The following is a 10386-nucleotide window of genomic DNA, read 5'->3' as shown; positions in this document are numbered from 1 at the left end:
GAATGTTCTATCGTCTACACAATGGGAAAGGACAGCCATAGTCTCTACTGATAGATGCCACAACCACCTCCATTCCTATATTATATGTAACATATCTCATTGTACATATTTCTTAACTCTAAAGCTTGACCACTTCCCAGATCCATGTGTAAGAATCAAAAGATGATGTTCAGAGAGCACTTCCAAGCAATTGGTTTTTTGATACATACTTTAGTGATTGCATGATATTGTCTTTGAACAAATATTAATGCAAAACAATTTTCCAAAAGCACAGTTGTTTTGCCACCCTTGGAACATGCTGGATATGCTATATTCGCTTAACAACCACATGATTTGCTTAATGACCACAGTGACTTACTTTATTTTATGTAAAATGAAGTCAGGTCCACATGATTACCCAATTAATGACCACAATGTAATGACTTACAACCAAAATTTTGGGCTCAATTGTGATTGTTAGTCAAAGTGTCAGGACCCACTTCAATCCCACATCTTAAGAAAGCAAAACTCTTGGAAGTGATTTCTTCCAACAGGAACTTTTATTAAGAGTAGTTGATAGCAGGCATAATAGACACGATCTGAGATTTCCCGCACAGAACAATAGGTTAAGGTATCCCCAAGCAAGACCCCACCCCATAGTCCATCCGGCCAGTGTGGGATGACCAATCCCCAGGTGTTAGGTTCATCATGGGAAAAGGGGAGATAACATCGGTCCATCTCCAGATCACACAGCGATGGTTGACGGCTCTTCACACCTTCCTCTGGAATCGTAGAAATAAACCAAGCACGGAGGTTACATTCTTAATTCCTTCCCTTGTTCTTGCTGACAGTTTAGGGAGATAAATTCAGAGGGAGAGATAGTGCAGGGGAGCAAGATGTTACATTGTAGCAGATAGAGGAAGCAAAGGCAATAAATGAAAGCAAAAGGTTGCATTGTAGCAGATAGAGGAAGCAGAGGCTATAAACCCGTGGGCACATCCCTCCTCCCCCTCACCCATGGAAAGATGATATTTGCTTTTGGGTTAGAGGGAATAGATAGAAATGGAATAGGAATGGGTTCTGACACAAGGGCTACCTGTAATTCTACAGTCTAGGCAGCTCATCTTGTGCACATAAGAATCTGTTTTCCTCTTGGAGGGATTTGCCTCACAGGCATTCCACTTAATTTAATAACATGCTTTTGTAATTTTTGCTTCAGGGAAAAGGTTTCCTGTGCAATTTTGCTGGATGGCAGAGTTTACCGCCATTCACAGTGATTGCTGGAATGTGGTCTTTATACAGTTGACTCCACAACAGAGACCGGGCACCATTCTGAACTAAATGTTTTTGAGCCTCCACCGTGTGTTAGTTACTAGCTTTAAAAATTAGTGTTTCATTGGACCTATGCACTGTATAGTCCAGCACATCTTAATAATCGATCCCGCTTCCTACTGTTATGGCTTTTTTTAATATTGCAAAACATTTCTTCTCACAAATACTTACCAAGAAAATGATTCCCAGTGTGATTCGTTTTTGGCTGTAGAAGAGAATGAAAGAATAATACAACTATTTGCTTATGAATTAAAAAAAAAACCAGTTTGTATTGCCCTACAAAATCTGATTGAGAATGTTTGACACCTGCTGCACTATCCAAAATGATTTGTGTCCAACTGTACAATGTCTCTGGCCAAGCAGTGATAACTGTCTAACAGCCTTTCTCCTAATTAAGACAAATTAAATGTTCTGAAACAGCACAGCTGGTGGGAGTGCAAAATATAGGAAATTCACCTTTGCAAGACAAGCATGCATGCTGCTTGGATACTATTTAGAGGAGAACCTTCTAGAATTAATTTGACAAAGTTTACAATATGACAGACATGAAATCCTATGCTGCCATGCTATAAGAAAGATAAAATGCACAGGAAGACTAAATAGTACTATGCTGTGCAAAAGAGGCAAGACTATTAGATTTGTATCAGCAGTATTTAACCATAAATGCTCATTTCCCTGATTTAAAAGGTTTCCCCAAAATATAGATATACTATAAATATTTCTCTCCAACATTTTCATAAATTATAACCAAGGTTATCCTTATCAAATTGGCATACCACTAAGCAAGGATACTTAGCCTTCTAAAATGAGAGTAGAAAAATTTCTAGTTTTATAATTGGTGTAAAATACATAGCAATGGCTAAAATAATTGTATACATATGGTACAGAAGTTTAACTAAAATTAAGCAAGAGTGGTTTCCATATATATTATATTTCATGCAGCAAGGGAAATATAAACATCTAGACTACAGTTTCTAAAGTTTATGCTAATAAATACTATAAACGTGTTGGAGCACAAGAAGAAGCAGGAAGTAAGTGATTGAATACTTATCAATATTATTTTAGTAATTTATTTTTTTTCCTTTTCCTTTTTCTTTTTTGGGTAATTATAAATAATAATACATTGGGGATATGACACTAAGCTGAAATATATATACACACAAAAACATACATACCCAAACTTGGTGCGCTGCTTTGGTTATCTCTGCTAAAGCTATACTGAGTGTTAATTTTATAAGTAACAAAAAAAATTCACTTATTTGATATTATCTCTTCTAGAAATATATATTTGTTTCAATGAAATAAATGGTGGGGGGGAGGGACTTGAATAAAAATAACTGCCCTCTCAAAAGTGGTATGGGGTGACTGCTTGAAATCTTTTAGAGGTTCTCCATGTGCATCAAGCAGCTGATTACCCCCAAAAATGGATTTAGAACTGAATTTTCCTTTTACTTACAACTCATTTCAATCTTGAGTGGCAAACACTAGAAAGTGACAGGAGGGATAATTGCAAGAGAGAAGAAAGAAACTGAAATGAATAGTACCATTCCCTCTGTTCATTAATTATTTTGCAAATATTTTCTGCATTAGTTAAAAGAATCTTAGGGAATCCTGACAGTATCCGGGAAAAGAAAGAAGGAAGTGTTAAACATTGTGTGTTCATGTATGCAAACAGACATGCAAACAGCCTCTGCTTCTTCCTTGCAAATACTGTCTTTTCATTATCACTTTCATTTGTTAGAGGAAAAAGTAGCTGAAGTTTTCAGAGCAATGTCTCTGAATATATTTCAGCTACATTTTAGAATCAGATTGCATTGATGCTCTTCACATGAGAAACAAACTGTCATAGTTCTAATAAGCAAATTAAAATGGAAAGATATTTTTCAGCTCCTTTAAAAATTTTGTTGTAGTTTTATTTCTTTGGATAATTGATATTTTTTTAAAATGCTGGAACCCTGTTTTGTTGTTAGTACCTGCATTGCTTCCTACTTCTATTCAGCACTGCCTAGCTGACAGCTAAAATACTTTTGTGTGGGAATACATCTTAAACACTGCACATGAAATATATAATAACCTTGTCTAATAGGAGATACAATTAGCATGTTCAAAATAGAGTGCAAGTGTGTTTTGAAAAGGCATACTTTGAAGTCTGGGCACTGAGATGAAGTTAGTCTTTGTAGCTGTAGATTGTTTTTATTGTTTCAATAAATAACTTCAAGAAATAAAACTGTTACTTCTGACTGCAAGTTGGATTTCATGGGCAGAAGACCTAGAGTAGGGGAAGCCCCCTATACATCACTAGGAGCCTGCATAGGTCCTTTCTGTTAGAAGGGAAATTTTAAGCTAGCTGCTTAAATAGTAGATAGTAAGGTGAACATTAATCAGATTCTGTGTTGAATAAACTGCTAAAATGTACACTATAGCAGTAGAAAAATTATTAAAAAAAATATTGTTAGGCAGTAGCTTAATTCTTCTACAAATAGTTCTAAAGCACAAAGTAAGGTTCAAAATAAAGGTAACATTTAAAATGAACTCAATTAAATGAGGTGAGGTGAGGTGAATTAGCTCGTTCAACTAATAGGATATGGTGGTTTACATTAGTGTACAAAATATGTTTTACTTTTCTACTACAAAGCTACAGTAATTTATGGAGCTGAGGGCGCTGATTTGTTGCTCCCAGCTGACACAAGGCAAATTGATTAATGGACTCCAGCTCTGCTGCTTACCCAATGAACCCACTTGTCAGTTTCACATTCTTTCACATTCTTTTTCAAAATCTCAAGCTTTTTTATTGTTTATTACCAAAAACAAAACAGGATTCTTCCATATGTTTTTATCAAGAAAAGACACATTAAAATTCTCATTAGTCAAACTGCTAAGGCCTATTTAAAATGGCTTTACACTGACTGGCATCATATAAACTGGATAATTTTACATACAGAAAATACTTAATGCTATGTGTAATGTATTGTTTTAATATCTGACCTAGACTGCTGTATTGCTTAATGGTTGCTGTTACTGAAAGTCAGACTGGCTGCCTCCAAGCTGATAATTAGGCTTGGGGCAGGAAACTGTTACTTTAAACCTATTGGTTGCTGCCTAGAGGCTAACTATAAATAGCTGTGCAGCAGCTGCTTTTGTTCTGAGTTAATAAACTTGTTTTCTGTTTTAACACTTCGTCTCGCTTAATGCCTAAAAGGACTGAAGATATAACAATGGCAATGAGGATAGGATGTGCTGCTTCATCGTAAGAGTCTGAAGTCACTAGGGGGTGAGGCCAGCCCAGAGCCTGGCAGGAACTACATTTCCCCCCTTGGTCTGCCAGCAAGCCATACAGGAGACCACCTCGCCAGAAGGATCTGTCCTAGGGCCTACACAGAAGCCAGCAGCACATAGGCATTTTGAGCATGAAACCACTAACTACTGTATGGCAAAGGTCAGAAAGCTTGAAGAATTCAATGTCACACACCTGGAGAGATGGGCATGCTACATTTCCCGCTTTGAAAATTACCTCCACACCAACCAGGTCTGCGAACATGAGTTGAAGGCAGCAACCCTCCTCTGCGTGTGTGGCCCCACCACCTTCGACATTGCCGAGAACCTGGTTGCCCTGACGCTGCTTGAGTTGGTTACCTACATGGACTTGAAGAAAAAGCTCCAAGACCACTTTGACCACAAATTGTCCATCATAGCATGGAGGCACGCCTTTGAGCAGAGGAAACAACAGCCCAATGAATCAGCAATGGAATTTATCGCAGCCCTTTGGCAGGCGTCTCGACTCTGCAATTTCACAGACTTGGAAGAAAGACTAAGGGACTGTTTAGTCTGTGGACTAAAAAATTGAGAGCTCCAGCAAAAAACTCTTCACAAAGGAGACTCTCTCACTACAGGAGGACTTGAAGGAGGTCATGGCTGATGAAGCCATCGGAGGGGCCGTTAAAGCACTACAGCCCTCCAAAAGCACGCCGAGCGCTGAAACTGTCCACCACAAGGATGCTGAGCAGATGGAAGACACCAATTCAGACTACAAAGTCAACCAGCTTCAGAAGCAACCGGAGAAGGGACCACAGCCACCTGACAAGGCAGTTCCTTTTCTTAGATGCATGGGCTGTGGAGGCTGCCATCGCCGCTCGGAATGCCATTTCTAAACAGCAACATGCTGGGCATGTGGCAAACCAGGCCACATTGCCGCCATCTGCCAAGGTCACCAGAAGGACAGCCCACCTGAAGACACATTCAGGAGAGGTACCGGGGGGCCAGGTCAATACCGAGTTAGGTTCTGCTCCAGCCAGAAGAGCGTGTTCCGCACTGGTGCCCATCACCCCCTTAAGCCTAAGCTTCGACTCCAAGTCAAGCTTCAGGGAGTTCCATGCAAAATGGAACTGAACCCTGGCTCAGCCATGTCCATCATCTCCCAAGTAACATTCAGGCAAGTATGCAATCGCAGCAACAGATGGGCCAAACTCTGGCCATCTAATTTACTGCTCACTGACTTCCAAAACTCCCAAAGGTGAAGCCACACTTCTGGTGCAATTCAAGGATTTTCAAGGTCCACTAGAAGTCATAGTGGTGGAAGGCAAATGCATGAGCCTCATAGGCCTTGATTGGTTTGATGCATTGGGCATTCAAGTAACTGGCATTCACAGGACACAAGCGGCGGACCTGTCTTCAGTCTACCAAGATTTTGCGTATATTTTCAGTTCAAGCCTAGGGGAGTACAAGGGTCCTCTGATAGCCCTCAAGCTTGATCCTTTGGTAACGGCAATATGGATCAAGCCTCGTAGAGTGCCTTTTGCTCTAAAACCTAAAATAGACGCAGAGCTGGACAAGCAGATCAGACAAGGGGTATTACAGCCCATAGACAGTGGGGTGTGGGAGACCTCCATAGTAACACCACTTAAGGCCAACGGAGAAGTACGCATATGCACTGACTATAAGTGCACCATTAACAGGGCACTTCAACAGCATGCATACCCAGTGCCATTTGTCAGGCATATTTTGAAATCATTGCAAGGTGGCTGCATGTTTGCCAAATTAGATTTGGTGCAGGCCTAACAACAGCTGCCCGTGGACGAGGCCACAGCAGCTGCCCAAGCCATTGTCAACCATAGGGGGGCTTTCAAGGTCAAGCAGCTACAGTTAGGGGTGAGTGTAGCCCCAGGGCTTTTCCAGGGAGTAATGGAGCACATGTTCAAGGGCATCCCAGGGGTCTGTCCCTATTTTGATGATGTCCTCATTACCAGGGAATCAGCAGAGATTCTGGATGAATGGCTTAGAGCCGTCCTTCAGCAGTTCCACGATGCAGGACTTAAATTTTAAAAAATGTAAGATTGGGTGGAGTCAACCGAGATTCTTGGGTTCCGCATTGATGCCGATGGCATTCATTCAGCGGACTCTAAGCTAAAAGTGATCCAGCAGGCCCCAAGTCTGAAGTCCAAGGGAGAGCTTCAGGCCTTCCTGGGCCTTCTGAAATTTTACCACGCATTCCTCCCACACAAGGCCACAGTGGCAGAGCCACTACACCAGCTTTTATGTAAAAATTCTCAGTGGCAGTGCACCAGTGTCCACAAGAGGAGTTTCAAGGAAGTCAAGGAACTGCTGTCCTCAAACTCAGTCCTCACACATTTTAACAAGAAGCTGCCTGTTTGCAACGCATGTGATGCATCTCCCTATGGGGTTGGGGCTGTGTTGAGCCATTTGATGGCTGATGGGAAACAGCCTCCCATCACCTATTATTCCAGGACTCTGTTGTCCACAGAGCGCAACTACACTCAAATTGATAAGGAGGCTTTGGCAATCATGGCAGGAGTTAATATGTTCCATGACTACTTGTATGGCTGCCAGTTCATGGTCTTTACAGACCACAAGCCTTTTCTAACAAACAGACACCTCAGATTCTGTCTCCTCAAATGCTGAGGTGGTCTGTCTTTCTTTCAGCCTACAGCTACAGACTGATTCACAAACCAGGCAAAGAAATGGGCCATGCAGATGGCCTTAGCAGGTTGCCTCTGCCACATGTGGAGCCAGCTCCAGCTCCAGCTGCATGCATCCTGGCTATCCAGTATTTGCTGGAGTCTCCCCTTCACGCTGGGGACATAGCTGCTGAGACAGCAGCTGACAAAATGCTGAGCTGTGTGCTTAATTGGGTATACACAGGATGGCTGGACCAGAAATTCTGGTCAAGGGCCAGAATTTCAGAGTTTCTTCATGATAAAGGGGTGCATCCTTTGGGGACGTAGGGTCATAGTCCCGAGCTCCTTAAGGCCCACAGTTCTTGAGTCTCTGCATGAGTGCTATCCGGGAATAGTCTGGGTGAAGGCACTTGCAAGGAGCTGCCTTTGGTGGCCAGGGCTAGATAAAACTATAGAGGCCCAAGTACAGACCAGAGATGCCGCAAGCCCCTGTCCACTGATGGGAGGACACTCAGACACCATGGTCAAGAATCCATATCGATTTTGCCAGGCCCTTTCAGGGACAGCTGTTTTTAATAGTGGTCGACAGCCACTAAATGGTTAGAGGTTGCACCAGTTCCCACTATGACTACTGCCAGGACCATCATGGAACTGTGCTGAATCTTTGCAACACACGGGCTACCAGATGTGTTAGTCTCAGACAATAGGGCTCAGTTTACCACTGCAGAATTCCAGTCCTTCCTCAGGGCTAATCTAATTAGGCATGCCACCTCGGGTCCCTTTCATCCGGCCTCAAACAGCCAAGCAGAACGCATGGTCTGTACAACCAAGGAATCCCTGAGATGAATCGTCATAGGAGATTGGTACCACAGACTGGCAGATTTCCTACTCTGCCAATGCACAACTCCCTGCACCACCATGGGCAGAAGCCCAGCTGAACTCTGATGGGGCAACGATTGATAACCTAGCTGGACAGGCTACACCCTGACTGAGTTGCCTCGGACACTGCACAGCCAAAAGCACCAAGAAGTTTGCAAGTTGGTGACCCAGTTTGGACCCGGAAATACAGGCAAGGGGGTTTGTGGGTGGCAGCAGTGGTTGTTAAGGTGTCAGGACTACTCTCTTATGAAGTGGTCCTGGAAGATGGGTGAGTCATTCACCGGCACATTGACCAGCTGCGTCAGAGGCTAACAAATCAGTCACTGGCTCAGGATTCTCAAGAGGGCTGCACATAGGGTCTGTGCAACAGCGGACCAACAGAGGAGCTTGTACAGTCTGACAGAAGTCTCAGTCAAGGAGATGTGGGAATGGCTGTAGGAGAGTTCCCTCCGGACACACAAACTGTATCCACTGAGCAGAACTGGCAAACTGCACTGAATGCCAGCCCGGCAGATTTTGCTGTATAATTGGACTTTGGTTTGGGCCCACTGGGACAGGCCAGCCAAAGGGACTCGAGTCAGCCCAACTCCACTGGACCTCAGAGTCCTGGTCTACCCAGCCTGGCAGGTGAGCGGGTAGACTGGGAGAGCCCTACATGTTCAGAACAGTCAAGAAGGCCACCTAAATATTTGCAGGACTATGTCAAACAGTTGATGGTTTGAGCCACCTAGGGGGAAGGGGTGTAATGTATTGGCCATAACTATTTTAATCACTTGCTTAATGTCTGACCTAGATTGCTGTATTGTTTAATGGTTACTATTACTGAAAGCCAGACTGGCTGTCTCCAAGCTGATAATTAGGCTTGGGGCGGGAAACTGTTACTTTAAACCTATTGGTTGCCACCTAGAGGCTCACAGTATAAATAGCTGTGCAGCAGCCATTAGGGCTGCTTCTGTTCTGAGTTAATAAACCTGTTTGCTGTTTCAACACTTCGTCTCGCTTAATGCCTAAAAGAACCAAAGATATAACACTATGCATTTGTGATTGATAGGTACAGTACAGATAGCAAGGGACAAAAAGCTCTTAATAAGTCAGTCTTTCACGACTTGGCACCCTCCAGCTACAAGGGGACTGCAGCATTCAAAATTCCTGGCATTAAACATTTAGTGCTCAGCACATTGCTAGAATAAGAACAATTGCATTCTGCCATCTCCCACTCATATACTCCATACCAGGGGTGGGGATTAATTTTCCCAAAGGGTGCATGAGAAACTGGGACTGTTGTGCAGGGCTGACACCACTCATTCTCCCCTAACCCTCATGACACCACAGGCCAGATGGGGACAGTCAAAGGGCCAGAGGTGGCCTATGGGTTGTAAAATGATCAGATAGGCTCCATAGAATTACATTCACAGGGATATACATTTTTAAGTCAGGGGTCTTCAAACCTGGCCCTTTTATGACTTGTGGACTTCAAGCTAGCTGAGGAATTCTGGGAGTTGAAGTCCACAAGTCATAAAAGAGCCAAGTTTGAAGACCCCTGGTTTAAGTAATGGTTTTATAAGGAAGGACATTAGATAACACTACCCAACGTCTAAAGCCCCCATGACGAAACTTTTCCTAGGAAGTTGGGTTAACTTATCATAAAGTTAAATAATTCTGTGTATAAACTTCAAAAAAAATCTTTTTTAAAAAAAAAAACCTGTGTTCTGGTAGATTAATATGTAACTGTTTCCTGCTGTCATTGCAGCTCCCCACATTTTGGTTTAAAGCAGGGGTTGGCAACCTTGGCTCTTTTGTGACTCGTGGACTTCAACTCCCAGAATTCCTGAGCCAGCCATGCTGAGGGGAAAGGGAGAGGTTTCCATGCTGAGCCATGTGGCTCAGGTATTCTGGGAGTTGAAGTCCACGAGTCATAAAAGAGCCAAGGTTGCCTACCCCTGGTTTAAAGTAATATTTAAAAGTAGCACATCTGCCAAGTATCAAAGAATCAGTTTCATTTGAGAGAAATGTTGCTTCATTCAAAATGTAACATATTGTCAATAAAATGTGAGTTCTGCCAGATAATTCAGATCAACCAACCTGAAAATGTGTTTATTTATTTATCTATTTATATTTTGTGTTTCTAGATCACCGATCTCCCTCAAGGAGGGACTCTGGGCAGCGTACCAGGAATTGTATGAAGCTTTTAGTTAGAATCAATTACTTTATTAAGTATGGCTTACATAATTTATCCTCATTGTCTACATCATTTTTGTCTCTTGAGCTTTGAGGACAGGAATGT

The 10386-nt window shown here is 42.6% G+C and overlaps 1 long non-coding RNA gene across 2 annotated transcripts in view; it reads right to left on the bottom strand.

Moving 5' to 3' along the window:
- Positions 1-557: 557 nt before the first annotated feature.
- Positions 558-10386, bottom strand: part of LOC310639657 — a 49610-nt gene continuing 39781 nt past the window's right edge. For both annotated transcript variants that reach the window (XR_014492365.1, XR_014492366.1), the window contains 2 exons: positions 1483-1516; positions 558-761 (listed from right to left, as the gene is read on the bottom strand). This is a non-coding gene — a long non-coding RNA (uncharacterized lncRNA). The remainder of the gene's footprint in view (positions 762-1482; positions 1517-10386) is intronic.

Source organism: Vipera ursinii, assembly GCF_947247035.1.
Source record: "Vipera ursinii genome assembly, chromosome: 4".
NCBI classification, from domain to species: Eukaryota; Metazoa; Chordata; class Lepidosauria; order Squamata; family Viperidae; genus Vipera; species Vipera ursinii.
This window is presented reverse-complemented; position numbering and strand designations above follow the sequence as displayed.